The sequence below is a fragment of the Anabrus simplex genome, chromosome 6, assembly GCF_040414725.1.
Source record: "Anabrus simplex isolate iqAnaSimp1 chromosome 6, ASM4041472v1, whole genome shotgun sequence".
Taxonomy (NCBI): Eukaryota; Metazoa; Arthropoda; class Insecta; order Orthoptera; family Tettigoniidae; genus Anabrus; species Anabrus simplex.
Genome location: NC_090270.1, coordinates 62,331,796 through 62,349,086, shown reverse-complemented (window position 1 = coordinate 62,349,086; position 17,291 = coordinate 62,331,796).

Below are 17,291 nucleotides of genomic sequence, written 5' to 3'. Positions count from 1 at the left end.
ATCAAGCACAGTCAACCCTGATCTGGCAAGAAAATCCATTGCTATATTAGCACGAGGTGCTGGAGCATTGCCATGATACAAGAGTCAAGTGTTGAGCCGTGACCTTGGACGGAGCTGCTTGAGAGCCTGCATGACCTGCGGCAGACAAGTCTCACTGTACCACTTCGCAGTAACTGTCCATTGTGTTTCTAGCACAACCCGAGTCAGGATGCCCCGTTTAGTGAAGAATACTGCAATCATCCTTTTCTTTAGTGACCTTGACTTTCGTACAGTCAAAGGAGTAACCTCATCTTCAAACAGCCACACCTAATTCTGGGATTTTGTTGGGATATCGTAATAATAAAGCCAAGTTTCGTTACCTGTAACGATGCTATTGACGTTACGCGAAGTCCCATTTTCAAACTGTTTTAGCATTTTTCGGCACCATTTCACTCGATGTGCCCTTTGTTCCTCTGACAGTGAATGGGGCACCCAAAGGGAACAAACCTTTCTAACATGGATACGGCCGTGTAGAACTGAATGAATAGCTGGTGCAGGGATGCGGAGGGTCTCTTCTACCTGCCGATATGTCAACCGCCTCTCTTGCTGCCACATTTTCCTCACACCTTCAATGTTTTCCTCAGTCACCGATTCAGACGGTCGCCCAGAACGAGGATCGTCTTAACCCCAAAATTTCTCCTCTGGAACTCTTTGTACCAGCGGAAAATTGTTGTCCGATGTGGACAGTCTTTCCCCAGCACAGAGTCATTTCCTCCAGGTACTGGTCAACAGTTAATCCACGAGCAAAATTGTAGCGGATAATTGCGTGTTATTCACATTGAGACCACACTGACATCTTAATTTGCTTTCAATCCCACTGCTTGGTAACAACTGGTGTGAAGGTCACGCCTTGCTGTCTTCTAGATCGGTTTTCACCTCTCTTTTCATCCCTCACCATAAGAGGGGTGTCCAGCCAAGTGTTGTTGCGTATTGCAAAACTTTTCTAGTGCATTTCGCATAGCGCCGCCATCAGTTTTTGTAGATCGTAAAACCTTGGGTGGTTCAGTCCGAGTCATTGGGCAGAGAACCTGGCAGGCAGACAGTCCTTTAAAACTTCAAGTTCCCCAGCCACAGTGGTGAGCAATAATGCCGAGGTGAGAATACAATAATATTTTACCAAGACGAGGAAGAACTGAGAGAGAAGTCAGACGGGAAACAATGCCAGATTCAGATCAGATCCTCTGAAAAGTAATGAAAAAATGGGCGTATGGCTTTTAGTGCCGGGAGTGTCCGAGGACATGTTCGGCTCGCCAGGTGCAGGTCTTTAGAACTGACGCTCGTAGGCGACCTGCGCGTCATGATGAAGGATTAAATGATGATGAAGAACGACACATAGGTACACCCAGGCCCGTGCCAGCGAAATTAACCAATGATGGTTAAAATTCCCGACCCTGCCGGGAATCGAACCCGGGACCCCTGTGACCAAAAGGCCAGCACGCTATTTAGCCATGGAGCCGGACAAAGGAATGCAGATAATACGCTACACCAGGAATCATAATTAACTAGAAGGGAGAACGGAATACAGACCAAGCACGGTACTGATTCTTGTGAATCATTCAGCTTTCAAAGAGTAAGGTGGAAGACGGCGAGGCTGTAGGTTAGCACGGTTCTCCAGCCAACTAGTCGTCAGTATGGCAACAACAAACTTCTGGTGAAGTTCCAACAAGCCTTATCGCTCAAGTATTAAAACTTTTTTCCTCAATATCGAAATATTTTCCATACAAACATTCCTTATTTAATTGCACATTCTTGTCTACGTTCGCCAAGTGTATCCCTGACGCTAATATCATTTTACCGTACCTTGCGAGGAAAACGCATCTTTCACGACGGCCAACAAGGTAACTTCCATTTTCAAGACGACGTACAACAGTAATTTCCTTACCTAATCCATCACATATATTTTTCTTTATTACATCAGGAGCTTTGCTTCACTCTATCTGACTACGCGTGTGCTCACCTCAGACTTACTTCAGCACCCTTTTACATGGAATGCTGTTGCTGCGGCAGGTAATATCCAGGATTTTCCATAACTTCTTTCAAAACATATTGTGAGGTAGGCTCTACCTCAGTGTGTTGAAGCCACTGTGCCATGTAACAACTAGGATTTCTAAGATCAACTACTTGCAATGATTTATCATGACTTCCGGAGGACGACACTCTACACCTGACCCACAGATATTATTATTATTATTATTATTATTATTATTATTATTATTATTATTATTATTATTATTATTATTATTATTATTATTATTATTATTATTATTATTATCATCATCATCATCATCATTTCTTTTAATAAATTAATGGAAAACTGCTTACTTTTTTACCGTTGCGCATCGAAAAAATTAGGAAATAAAGGCCAATTATAAACGTAAATAATCTGTTACTTCAAATGTGTCCAGAAGAAAATGATACATGGAAATAGAAAACTATTGTTAATGTTTTGTTGAGCTTAATAAAGGCTGATACTAATTATATATTATATTCCATTAGCGTTAATACTGCTAGGCGAGTGCAGTGAGCGCTTTTGTTTGTAGGCAATAGTGTATTATGTTAAAGTACATAACCACCAGATGCACTATCTACTTTGGTCAAGCACTCTGTACGAAGGAGCTTAGTGGAAAGAAAAAAGTCCCACAGAGGGCGATATTTCTGTTGAATCCGATAAACTCTCTTGAGGGACTTTGAGCAGCAATATACCGTAGGTCACGAGAAGAAGGAAAAAAAAACATGGTAAAATATACCTTCTGCAGTTCTTATGGTAACTTGTACCAATACTTAGAAAAGAATTGTAACTCCGTCCAATCGAAGAATGGACTTACAGCGAGTGTGGCAGCCGAGGGACGGAAATTTCCACCGAACCCCTTTTTTTATGTTGTTCACCGCAGCGTATTACCAACCAACCCACCGACCAACCAGCTGGGAGAAGGAATCTCCAGCTTCATTCCTCTTGATTACCTCGCCTGGAAGCTACACTTTACATGAAACTTCACTCTTGGTTATAGGGTAGCAGCAATACTGCCGACGTGCTCGAGTTGTTAGGTCTTCTGTACTTCATGAGAAGTTCGATATTCTTTTAGAATTATTCTGATCCCCATAATGAACGGCTTCTTATCCTGTAAGTCCAGCCCAGTCCAGTCCAGAACAAACTAAGCAGTTGAAATTTGATGGTCATCAATGCAGTGATCTTGCAACCTGTATCTGGTGCCAATTTCAGTCTTCCAAATGTTCTCGGTTCCTTAATATCGTGGAATGTGAAAGAACTCAGGGTTGGGCGTAGTTAGAACGCATCCAAATAGATGGAATTTTGTGCGTAAGCATGGTGAATGTGAGACACTAATTTTTCTCAAAGAAACGTATTTTTCTTTAAAAAGCATAAACATTGCGACCCTGTTTGGTTCCTTGCAATTTTCGTGTAAAAGAGTGATAACCTATATCTGGTGTCAATTTCAACAGCGGAAACGTCCTCGATTACTCAATATCACTGTGAAAGACACAAGGAACAGAGATTTTATACAGTACATATAGATAGGCAACACAAATGAAAACTACAAACCCGGCCTAAGCAAACGACACGAGACGATTCGATAAATAACGAGATCACTCATTCCGTAAATGAGAACTCTTACATACACGCACTGCGCTTCCCATTCTAGCCTAAATATCCGTCTTATAATAATAATAATAATAATAATAATAATAATAATAATAATAATAATAATAATAATAATAATAATAATAATAATAATAATAATAATAATAATAATATGATGTCCCACTAACTACTTTCAGAATTTTCGGAGACGTTGAGGTGCCAGAATTTTGTCCCGGAGGAGTTCTTTAACGTGGCAGTAAATCTACCGACACGAAGCTGACGTATTTGAACATCGGACTGAGCAAGGATCGAACCTCCCAAGTTGAACTTAGAAGGCCAGCGCTTTAACGTCCGAGCTACTCAGCCCCATACCAAGGTGGCAATACATGGCGACTCGAAAAAACTCACCCTCTGACACCTGAATGCGTCTTCGATGGTTAGATGGAAATCAGTTGGCGTCATGGTTCACTACAACTTACCAATGGCACAACGTCACGGAGTGGGAGATAATGTTATCGTGGAGAGACTAGCCTGTCTACGCTAACTCGGGTCGGTGTGCTCTTTACACGCAGACAACGCTTTTCAATGCCTGCCCATTTTCTCCTCAATCCCGCCATGGCCGAAATGTATTTAACACCCAACCACAGATCATCAAACAGCAATATTTTTGTCTTTCTCTAATAAAGCAGGCTCTATCATAAAACCTCACCGGGATTGCTCCTAAAGCAACACAGATCAGGTAATTATAGCACACAACATTCGTTGTTTATTTTGTTTTCTCGCCTTCATATTTCTCTCTATCCCTATTATTTTGAAATTACCAAATATTCCCCAGTAGCAACATGCAGATCAGTCATTTCTTGGGGTCAATGGGGTTGCGGAAGCCATTCTGCGTCATTTTGGGTATTTTGGGTTTTACATCCCACGAACTACGAGTAATTTTATGGTTTTTGGAAACATACAGGCGCTGGAACTTTATCCCTCGGGTGCTGGTAAATCTACCACCAAGAGGTTGGCGTATTTTAGTGCCTTCAAAATACTATCTTTTTTTTTTACGTCGCACCGACACAGATAGGTCTTATGGCGACGATAGGATAGGAAACGTCTAGGAGCGGGAAGGAAGCGGCCGTGACCTTAATTAATTTGCCTGGTGTGAAAATGGGAAACCACAGAAAACTATTTTCAGGGTTGTCGACAGTGGGGTTCGAACCCACTATCTCCCGGATGCAAGCTCACAGCTGCGCGCCGCTAACCGCGCGGCCAACTCGCCCCATATTATCGGGTTTAGTCCGGATCGAACCCGCCAATTCGGGGTCAGAAATTCAACACACTACGCCTAAGCAACTCCCCGACCCATTTTGGGCATTCGAATCTTCGATAAGGCTGTGCCCGACAGCACTTGAATTGGGCCTACGAGGGAAATTTTCACCTAGTATGTAGACCTACTAGTATTACATGTATTGGAACCTCAACCCTTATAATAAAGTTTAGATTTTTATTTATTTGCCCAATATTATAGACCACTTATAACGTAAGATTATGGTACAGTAATTTTCTTCCTTCCTTTCCCGACCACCTTCGTACGTTACCTAACTCTGTTCCTCTGACATTACTCTCTTAGGAAGACGAAAATTGAAAAACCTACAGAAGTGATCTATCGCCTGAATTCCTCCCTGTTAGTTATGCTATGATGTCATCTGTGTTCAATATTTCAGTTAGCCTGAAGTATGTTTTAATTTGGATATGTAATTAAAAAATCCTTTTAGTTAGCCTGTTGCTGTTCATTCTGTGAAGCTATCCATAACATTGCGGTGTTCTTTTTTTTATTGTGTATGTAATTTTCTCTATATTTCGGTACAGTCTTCAGTTTTCCTCTTCATCCAAATATTCTCTTTATTCTTTTCAGGTCCCAAAATGTTTTCTTTCTTTCTTTCTTCATTCCGAAGTTGATGACTATTATGTAACAACAGAGTTCGCTCCACTCCGCGCCCTAATGGTCAGTGTAATCGTCAGCTGATGATGGTGGAGGTCAACTTTAGGCAAATCTGATCCATATACTACCTCTGGTTTGATAGTTGCATAGTGCCTGATTTATTTGCATGGAATGATATCGACCTTTTCTTGTAACGGTTTTGTGGGAGTTTGTAAGCTACTGTACTTCAATCACTCTTTGCAGGTTGTGTTACCGAATCCATTTGACTGGATCCACTCTCCCAAGAATTTTAAGTTAACTCTTCGAATCTGTCCATGTTGAGATTACATGAACTTTTCCCCATAGTGTTTGTCTTCAATATTCCTAGTTTTTCTCACCATTATTATTATTATTATTATTATTATTATTATTATTATTATTATTATGTATACAAAACTTTTGTTACAACCACAGAGTATATAACTGCACATAAATACCGGCCGAAAGATGCATAAAATCCTACAAGAAAGTATTAAACATCAAGAAGATCCTCCTTCTTTAATAAAATAGACCTAACCTAATCGTATCATTGTTTTCTTAACACTGCTGTGCTGTCTTATTACAAATCAGATAACGTAACTCTGTCACGACCAAACAAGAGGTTCAAAGCACCTCTCTTGACTGCATGGGTTGTTCTGTAGAACCAGGAATTAGATAAATGAATATTCTCTAAAGAAGAATCCATAATGAACGATAGAAAGCAATGGCGTCAGAAGATGAGAAGGAAACGCAGAGCTGTTTGATGGAATCTGATGAAAATAAACAATGTTAATATTACTGGTTTTACGTCACATTAACTCTATCACAGGCTTCAGAGACGCCGAGGTGCCGTAGGTTTGTGCTGCAGGAGTTCTTTTACGAGCCAGTAAATCTATTTGAGCACCTACAAATACAACTGGACTGAGCCGGGATCAAGGCCGAGAACCTGGACTCAGAATAGGCATAACGCATGCACTTGTGTTGAAGAAGTGGTAAAACTAAAAGGAGACTTACAGAGTTCGAAAAATGTGTCTTCCTTAGGGAGAATTTCTACTTGAAAATGTTCAAATTTGTTCATATGTTTGTAATATAGTCCTCCAGTTTCAAAATAGAACAAGGATAGGTAGACGTATCAAACATTAAAGGTATTTCAGAAAAAGGTAAAGCGTATGCATTTTTAGGTAAAAATAGCTTTGCAATTTTTGTAGGGGAATCTGCAAGGTCGGGTGGTATTCAAACGGATACCTTTGACGGGCGAAAGTTGTGTAATATCCTACCAAAATGTAACAAACAACCACTGTTTTCTTTTGCTTTGATAAAATAAGGTGGTAGCCGAGTGCATCCCTTGTAAGGCATACCCTCCGATGAGGGTGGGCGGCATCTACGATGTGCACGTAATTGCGTGTTATTGTGGTAGAGGCTAGTGTCATGTGTTTTGAATATATATCTAAGAGACAATAAGAAGATACAGGTTTACGATCAATAGCTGTATGGTACGATAATGTGTACGATTTACAAGGAAGTGCCGAACCCCCCGACATCCTCAGCTATTCTATTCTTTAAAAGTCACCTTATGACGACGACGATAGTTTTGACAAGTGGTAAGGTAAACACAAAAGTTAAACATCTGCCCATGAAGAACAGAGAATTGTAGCCGAGGTTGGCAGTCATGACGTGAGTTGAGTTATCCCCTCCCTCCCCCCTCCATCATGATGTAACCATGGAGAGAGAGAGAGAGAGAGAAAGAGAGAGTGGGGGGAGGGGGCAGGGATAGAGACAGAAGGCTGACATATATTTGTGTGCCACCTTCACTCACTACTACTAGAACCTGATCAGCGAGCCGTAGGATTCTCTTCTCTATCGTAGCTGCCAGAGGTACGGACACACGCTAACGAAGAGCCTTTCACTGGAATTCCGAAGTTGATGACTATTATGTAACAACAGAGTTCGCTCCACTCCGCGCCCTAATGGTCAGTGTAATCGTCAGCTGGTGATGGTGGAGGTCTACGAACACGTTAAGTTCCGCACATCATAGCTGAATACAAGGAATAAAGAGGTAAAAAGGATAAGTATCGAGACATCCGAGCTGTAACAGTGACTAGCTGACGTCTATCAGTAGCGGGACTCCAAGAGAGTAAGTAGTAAAAATACAAATAATTTACCGGTATATCTAAAAATTCAAAAGAAAGTTGGTTTGTTTTTTCATTATACAAACCTGCACGCCTCCACTGATCAAGACCAACATTTACACCAAGGCGCATGAGGTACACGAGCGGGTCGTAGAGGCAGTTATACTGTCCAATTGAAATTTGAACCGGACATAGCTCATTTTCCGCCCCTCGCTGCGAGAAAGAAACCTAGGCGAGTGCCAATGGGACCTCGAAAACAACACTGTAAGGCCCTAAATTCAAGCGTTCCCGAAATAATTCCCAAATATCTCCCCGCTTTTGGAAAATGATGAAGGAATGGCCAGCCGCAACCATTGTAACGCCAGCTCAAGATGTCCCATTCAGCTTTCCAAGACCAACAGACATCAGACCGTAACCTAGAATCCAACATAGCGGCCATTGCCCATGGTGCAGTATCGCTGTCCGTTGTGAGATCAGTGGAAAACGATGGGCGTAAGTTCTAGATAAAGCTGACGCTGATACAGACCACAATTTCCATAAATAATTTCCACATAAAACGTGTTTTCAAAGTTAAACACCACGAAGTAGTTGTAGGTATGTGGGAATACTACATATATGGTTGTACCGTATAAAAATATATTAGAAACACAACTGCATGTTATAAACTCATCCTTAATCCTACAACCAGCAAAGTTGAAAACCACAAACTTTTCCGAACATTTATCAGTAAATCATGAAAATGTACAAATAGATTAACAGAAATACGCAAAACATCAATATCAGTACGTTGAAATGTCATTCTCAATTACTATGAAGGAATGTAGCGAACTTTAAATGCTGACATAAGATTATCAGCCGACTTTCAATGACACCACGCAAAACTAAAGGCAAAAAATATAACTACTCTGATACGTTACTTTCTAAAGAGAAGCTCCTCTGCCAAGTTTCAATATTACGCATTCCCTTGCCTTTGCTCCTGGAAGTTTGCATGGATTAACACAGGAATCTTTCTTCACATTTTCGTCGGGATGTTCTTGGCAGGTATCTCAGGTAATGTTTTCCTCTAATCAGCAATTTTGTAACTATTGAAGAAAATGCCTACATAAAATAATTAACGCTGATACCGACGAACCATGTGACCTTGCCGCGCTGGGGAGGCTTGCGTGTCCCAATGATGCAGATAGCCGAGCCGCAGGTGCAACCATATCGGATGGGTATCTGTTGAGAGACCAGACTAACGAATGGTTCATCGAAAGGGGGGTAGCAGCCTTTCGGTAGTTGCAAGGGCGGCAGTCTAGATGATTGACTGATACGGCCTTGTAATAATACTCAACATGGCTTAGCTGTGTTGATACTGCTACACGGCTGAAAGCAACGGGAAACTACAGCCGTAACCACCTCCCGAGGACATGCAGCTCTCTCTGTATGAATGATGTACTGATGATGGCTTCCTCCCGGGTAAAATATTCCGGAGGTAAACTAGTCCCCCATTCGGATCTCCGGGTGGGGACTACACGAGAGGGGGCGATCATCAGAAAGATGGATACTGACATTCTGCGAGTCGGAGCGTGGAATGTTAGAAGTTTGAATCGTTGTGGTAGGTTAGAGAATCTGAAAAGGGAGATGGATAGGCTAAAGTTAGATGTAGTTGGTATAAGTGAAGTACGTTGGCAGGAAGAACAGGATTTTTGGTCAGCCGACTACCGAATTATCAACACGAAATTAAACAGGGGTAATGCAGGAGTTGGTTTAATAATGAATAAGAAAATAGGGCAGCGGATAAGCTACTACGACCAGCATAGTGAAAGAATTATTGTCGCCAAGATAGACACCAAACCAATGCCCACCACAATAGTGCAGGTCTATATGCCTACTAGTTCAGCGGATAATGAAGAAATTGAAAGAATATATGAGGAGATAGGAGATTTAATACAATATGTCAAAGGTGACGAGAATCTAATTGTGATGGGAGACTGGAACGCAGTGGTAGACCAAGGAAGAGAAGGTAGCACAGTAGGAGAATTTGGATTGGGACAAAGGAACGAAAGAGGAAGTCGGCTGGTTGAATTCTGCACTGACCATAATTTAGTCCTCGCCAATACTTGGTTCAAACACCACAAACGACGGCTGTATACGTGGACGAGACCTGGAGACACTGGAAGGTATCAAATAGACTTCATTATGATTAGGCAGAGATTCAGAAACCAGGTGTTGGATTGCAAAACTTTCCCAGGAGCAGACGTGGACTCTGACCACAACTTGTTGGTCATGAAATGCCATCTGAAGTTGAAGAAACTGAAGAAAGGAAAGAATGCAAAAAGATGGGATCTAGACAAGTTGAAAGAAAAGAGTGTGATGGATTGTTTCAAGGAACATGTTGCACAAGGACTAAATGAAAAGGCCGAAGGAAACACAGTAGAGGAAGAGTGGAGAGTCATGAAAAATGAAGTCAGTAGGGCTGCTGAAGAAATGTTAGGAAGGAAGAAAAGATCAACTAAGAATCAGTGGATAACTCAGGAGATACTAGACCTGATTGATGAACGACGAAAATACAAGAATGCTAGAAATGAAGAGGGCAGAAAAGAATACAGGCGATTAAAGAATGAAGTGGATAGAAAGTGCAAGGTAGCTAAGGAAGAATGGCTGAAGGAGAAGTGCAAGGATGTCGAAGGCTGTATGGTCCTGGGAAAGGTAGATGCTGCATACAGGAAAATCAAGGAAACCTTTGGAGAAAGGAAATCTAGGTGCATGAATATTAAGAGCTCAGATGGAAAGCCACTTCTAGGGAAAGAAGACAAAGCAGAAAGATGGCAGGAGCATATCCAACAGTTGTATCAAGGTAACGATGTAGATAATTTCGTTCTGGAACATGAAGGGGCTGTTGATGCTGATGAAATGGGAGACCGAATTTTGAGGTCAGAGTTTGACAGAGCTGTGAGTGACCTAAATAGGAACAAGGCACCTGGAATTGATAATATTCCCTCTGAATTACTGACTGCCTTAGGAGAAACCAGCATGGTAAGGTTATTTCATTTAGTGTGCAAGATGTATGAGACAGGAGAAGTCCCATCCGATTTTCGGCAGAATGTTGTTATACCTATTCCCAAGAAAGCCGGTGCTGACAGGTGTGAAAACTACCGCACCATTAGTTTAGTATCTCATGCCTGCAAAATTTTAACACGTATTATTTACAGAAGAATGGAAAAACAAGTTGAAGCTGAGTTGGGGGAAGATCAATTTGGCTTCAGAAGAAATGTAGGAACACGTGAAGCAATCCTGACTTTACGTCTGATCTTAGAGGATCGAATCAAGAAGGACAAGCCCACGTACATGGCATTCGTAGATCTAGAAAAGGCATTCGATAATGTTGATTGGACCAGGCTATTTATGATTCTGAAGATGATAGGGATCAGATACCGAGAACGAAGAATTATCTACAACCTGTATAAAAATCAGTCTGCAGTGATAAGAATCGAGGGCTTTGAAAAAGAAGCAGCAATCCAGAAAGGAGTGAGGCAAGGCTGCAGTTTGTCCCCTCTCCTTTTCAATGTTTACATAGAACAGGCAGTAAGGGAAATCAAAGAGAAATTTGGAAAGGGAATCACAGTCCAAGGAGAGGAAATCAAAACCTTGAGATTTGCCGATGATATTGTTATTTTATCTGAGACTGCTGAAGATCTCGAGAAGTTGCTGAATGGTATGGATGAAGTCTTAGGTAAGGAGTACAAGATGAAAATAAATAAGTCCAAAACAAAAGTAATGGAGTGCAGTCGAACGAAGGCAGGTGATGTAGGAAATATTAGATTAGGAAACGAAGTCTTAAATGAAGTAGATGAATATTGTTACTTGGGTAGTAAAATAACCAACGATGGCAGAAGTAAGGAGGACATAAAATGCAGACTAGCACAAGCAAGGAAGAGCTTTCTTAAGAAAAGAAATTTACTCACTTCAAACATTGATATCGGAATTAGAAAGATGTTTTTGAAGACTTTTGTGTGGAGCGTGGCATTGTATGGAAGTGAAACATGGACGATAACTAGCTCAGAAAGAAAGAGAATAGAAGCTTTTGAAATGTGGTGTTACAGAAGAATGCTGAAGGTGAGATGGATAGATCGAATCACGAATGAAGAGATACTGAATCAAATTGGTGAGAGGAGATCGATTTGGCTAAATTTGACGAGAAGAAGAGATAGAATGATAGGACACATCTTAAGACACCCAGGACTTGTTCAGTTGGTTTTTGAAGGAAGTGTAGGTGGCAAGAATGGTAGGGGTAGACCAAGGTATGAATATGACAAACAGATTAGAGCAGATGTAGGATGCAATAGTTACGTAGAAATGAAAAGGTTAGCACAGGATAGGGTGGCATGGAGAGCTGCATCAAACCAGTCTATGGACTGATGACTCAAACAACAACAACCGTTCGTAATTTCCGTAAAGAATTGTTATGTTCCATATAGATGGAGATTCCAAAGTTGAAAACCACAGAATGATATTACCGTAATGTCTACAAACTATTCAATACATAATACATATTCGACCTACGTACCTAACCCTGAAACCAGTAAAATTGAAAATCGCACAATTTTACAAACATTTATCAGTAAATCATAACAGTGTAAAATAGAGTAAAAGAAAAGGCTTCACCCCTTAGACCACATATTAATTACTGCTTTCAAAACAACACCAACGGGACACTCATCATCGAGGTTACACAAGTACCTCTCCGTTAACTGAATTCCTAAACCTACAAATGCATCGTTTTCTCTGTAACAGAGAAATATAGATGAATATAACTGTCATTATAACCAACACCTGGAAAAAGTATGCAAACACTGCAACAGAAGGACGTGATCATTGACAATGGACATTTCAGACCTTTTTTGATCAATAGAATGAAATAAAGAGGAACTTCCTTGTCCCATTCTAAAGGGAAACTTTCGTCTCTTATAATAAACTTTGTATAAACATATTTAATTCACACCGACGTATCACTTTGAAATGACAATGTTAAGTACTACTAACTTTTTTCCGTTAATGATTTGTTCGTAAGAAATCTATAAATTTTGGCATTGGCATATTCATAATTATGTCAACAATTAGGCACGGAACATGTGTGGCCCATTATATGTATTTATCGCATTTTTTACATTTTACATCTACCCCAACACACAACAAAGAAAGCAAGTTAAGCATTACTATACACTCAAGATACCAGTAGCAGTAATTAGGGGGGGGGGGGAGCGAGAGGGGGGAAATTCATCCCCCCCCCCACTTTGTGGAGCAAAAATTAAATTATGATTCCAGTTTAGTCGCCTGAAACTGGTATTTTTTAATATGTGCAAACCCTGTTGTATTTTTCAGCTAATTCTTTCCTTGAAGAATATTTAGCGCAAACGGGCACAAAATGTCGTTCGACGCGGCTAACCGAATTGTACAGCGCCACAGCAAGTAGTGGAGACCCCGCGGAGTAATGTGTAACCTGTTCTGTGACGAAGGGTAGCAGGGGTACATTTTTACTAAGGTTTCCCGGGGTCGTCAGTCTGGCAGTCTCACTCAGTCAATTAGTACGTTTACATGCAGGATTCAGATCGATCTGAGTACACTTCCCGTATTGAAAACGCCATGTAAACGGGGACTCAATTCGGATTGAGTCTCAAGGTCGATACGGTAAAATCTGGAATAGTATCGTACTCAGTTCGAATTGAGTTCCCTGTAAACGCGGATCGTACTGAGATCGTATTGAAAACGACTGCGCGCACAGTCCATGTTTGTTCTGACAAAATTCTGTCGAAATATAAGCCAGTAAATATATTTACCTGTATAAATGGTCAGCAACTGCAATCATATTATAAGACGGCCAGCACTGGCGAATAAGAAATTCACGATAACCTTCTGTTGGGGGTAAAATTGGAATGTGCGCTCTATCTATTGCACCAATTACATTTAGAATACCACACATACTTTTAAAACTGAAAGTTATCTTCTGGGCTTCTACTTCATTTGGCATTTTTAAATTCTAAGCGGTGATATCGATTTTACTACAATTCTGCATCGTCTGTATACGTCGATGTTGCCTAGCAGATTCAATACGATGCTCAAATAGGCTACTACGTGTAAACGGGGATCGTATTCAATACGGTAAGTGTACTCAAATCGATCTCAATCCCCATGTAAACGTACTAAATGTGTCTGTTAGTGTGTAGCCAAATACTACCGTAAATCATGTACTTTTTAATTGTATGCTCACACCGTACTTTTGTTTAATTGTAATACATAGATAATTATTGTTCCTTTGTTGAAAGTTTTATTGTTTGGTACTTTTATTACCGCACTTAAGTTGGTAAACCGCCAACCTTTACGTCTCTATCGAAATTCGCTCAGAGAGCATCAACAACCTTTCATAGCATCTTTTTCAATTTTGTTCTCAAACCCCCCCCCCCCCCTTCTAATTCCCAATCGCCGCTGCTGCAAGATACGGTAGTAGTATTTCTAAATACCATGATATTAGATACGGTAGGCCTATATCTTTAACGCATCAAAAACAACCGGATCGCCAATAAAAGTAACCATAAAACTATTGAACACATACGAAAACTAACACAACAGATAATAAAATCGCGAATTTCAGCAGCAAGATAACCTCAACCGACCAGACACGCTTGCGTCATAAACCGAACATAATGAAAACATGGCCCACACGCTGGCTTCACACAGCAGCCCAAGGTGGCGACCATTTTGTCACGTATAGACATAAATGCCTTCAGGTCTGATGCTCTTGAATTTTCCTTCTAGCTCTGTAAGAGGCAGAGCACCAAAATAACGGGGCTAACTTTAACGACTGCGTATTTTGTGCAGCCATCTCTCGACGTCCTAAACAACGTTTATGTCTCAATTTTTATGTTATTGGTATTACGTCCCACTAATTGCCCTGTTGGTGGAGTCAGTAAAATAAAATCCACGGTAGCCCCTGCCTGTCGTAAAAGGCAATTAAAAGGGACCCCAGAGGCTCTTAACATGGGGGCTGGGTTGGCGACCACGTCGCCCTTAGCTGAGTCCTGACCACTTCTACCAGGCTCCTCACCTTCATCTATCCCATCCGACCTCCATAGGTCAACTCCTGTTCTTTTCCGATCCTGACAGTATTAGGATCGCGAGGTCTAGCGAGTCTCTTTCTTTTCACGCGCTTCTTGTTCCTTGTCTTTCTTTGGCAGATACCATTTTTCGAAGTGTCAGACCCCTTCCATCTTTTCGCTTGATTTTGAACTGCAGGAGTTCTTTTACGTGCCAGTAAGTCTACAGACATGGTGCTGACGTATGCGAGCACCTTCAAATACCACCGGACTGAGCCAGGATCGAACCTGCCAACTTGACTTGACAGAAGTACAGTACGGGGACTCAATGCCAGGCTCAGATAGGAATCTCGTAGTCACCAACCTACGTTACCAAGTTGAGAGTCCAGGGGGAGGGGGGTCTCACCTTACGACAGGTAGATGATACCGTCAATGTATTATTCTACGCCATAATAAGTAATATTCTATACAAATAAACTCGTAACGACCGTGTGTCTGTACATTGACTATTTTGGCGAAATTTCCGTGCAGTTATCCGTTTCAGGTGTAATAATGACCATCTGCATAATTTTTAGTTTTGGTGTCTGTTTGTTTGTTTGTCTGTCTGTCTGTCCTTCTATAACTTGAAAACTACTGGATATATTTCCACCAAACTTCATATTTAGAATCCACCTGTCCTTGGGTAGGTTTTAGGGCAAATATTGTTTATAAATCCCTGAACTGACTGGGGGTTTATACGAAACCGATACCGTGATTTTGCACTCTCTCAAAACATACGCAACCAAAATGGAAATATACCTTCCTTAATGAAAATTATCTAAACCTTTTTTCCTCATGTGCATCATTTCGATAACAGGATTAATAAGGGAGATATCGTCGCCATAAGACCTATGTGTGTCGGTGCGACGTAAAAGCAACTAGCAAAAAAAAAAATATATAAAAAAATAAGGGAGGTATCATTAACGGACCGTTTTTCGGTACAAGTCCCACCGAACTTAACGTGTAAAGCGTATTTCTTACAACTTGAAAACTACTGAAGATATTTGAACCAAACTTTATATTTAGCACCCACCTGTCCAAGGGTAGGATTTTTTGGTGTATCTTCGTCTATTTGTCTGCTTTTTTTTTTTTTTTTTTTTGCTAGCTGCTTTATGTCGCACCGACACAGATAGGTCTTATGGCGACGATGGGACAGGAAAGGGTTAGGAGTGGGAAGGAAACGGCCGTGGCCTTAATTAAGGTACAGCCCCAGCATTTGCCTGGTGTGAAAATGGGAAATCACAGACAACCATTTTCAGGGCTGCCGACAGTGGGGTTCGAACCTACTATCTCCCGAATACTGGATACTAGCCGCACTTAAGCGACTGCAGCTATCGAGCTCGGTAAAGTCTGTTTGTCTGTCTTTCTATATCTTCAAGACTACTGGATATATTTCCACCAAACTTCATACTTAGAATCCACCTGTCCTTCGGTAGGTTTTAGGGCAAATACTGTTTCTAAATCCCTGAACTGATTGGAGGTTTGTACGAAACCGAAAACGTAATTTTGCACTCCCTCAAAATATACACAACCAAACTTAATGGAAATCTACCTGCCTTAATGGAAATCATCTTCTGTATAAATAAAATCGTAACGACCACGTGTCTGTAAATTTCCTATTTTGGCGAAATTTCGGTAGAGTTATCCGTTTCATGTGTAATAATGACCATACGCATAATTTTTAGCTTTGGTGTCTTTTTTCTGTTTGTCTGTCCTTCTATAACTTTAAAACTACTGGATATATTTCAACCAAACTTCATATTTAGCATCCACCTGTCCAAAGGTAGGTTTTTAGGTCCATACCATGCTAAATTCCCGAAACGGACTTGGGGTTTACTGGGAACTGGAACAGTGATTTTAATCTCTCACAATATATACAAGACCAGCCTAACTGAAAATCGATCAATCTTCATTGAAATCCATTTCTAAAACATTTTTCATGTTCATTTTTTCGACAGGAGGAATAATAAGGGAGATATCACGAACGGTCGATTTTGCAGGATAAGTCTAGCTGACATAGCCCAAAAGGTGTTGTACGTGAAGGAGATTCCTTATCTATCTTCTTCTATATAAATAAAATGGTAACGATCGTGTGTCTGTGCAATTAAGGACGAAATTTTTATGTATCTATCCATTTAAGGGGTAATAATGACCATCTGCACATTTTTTGGATATCATTTTCTGAGATTCCTAAATTTTACCCCCGTCGCCCAAAATCAAGATTGCGGCACAATCTACCAGACGAGCCAGAAAATTAAAATTAGGCGAAATTATACAACTTAACCTGTAACCGAGGGAAAACTGCCAAGATCTTTAAATTTTTCACTTTTACCCCCTAAGAATATCGAAATATTGAGAAAATTTTGATGACGGTGCAGACCTTCGTTTCGAGGTATTTTAAGGCTAAACGCTCAGTCATATCAAAAGACGGATAGCCCAATCTCAGTTAAATTTGGAGTGAT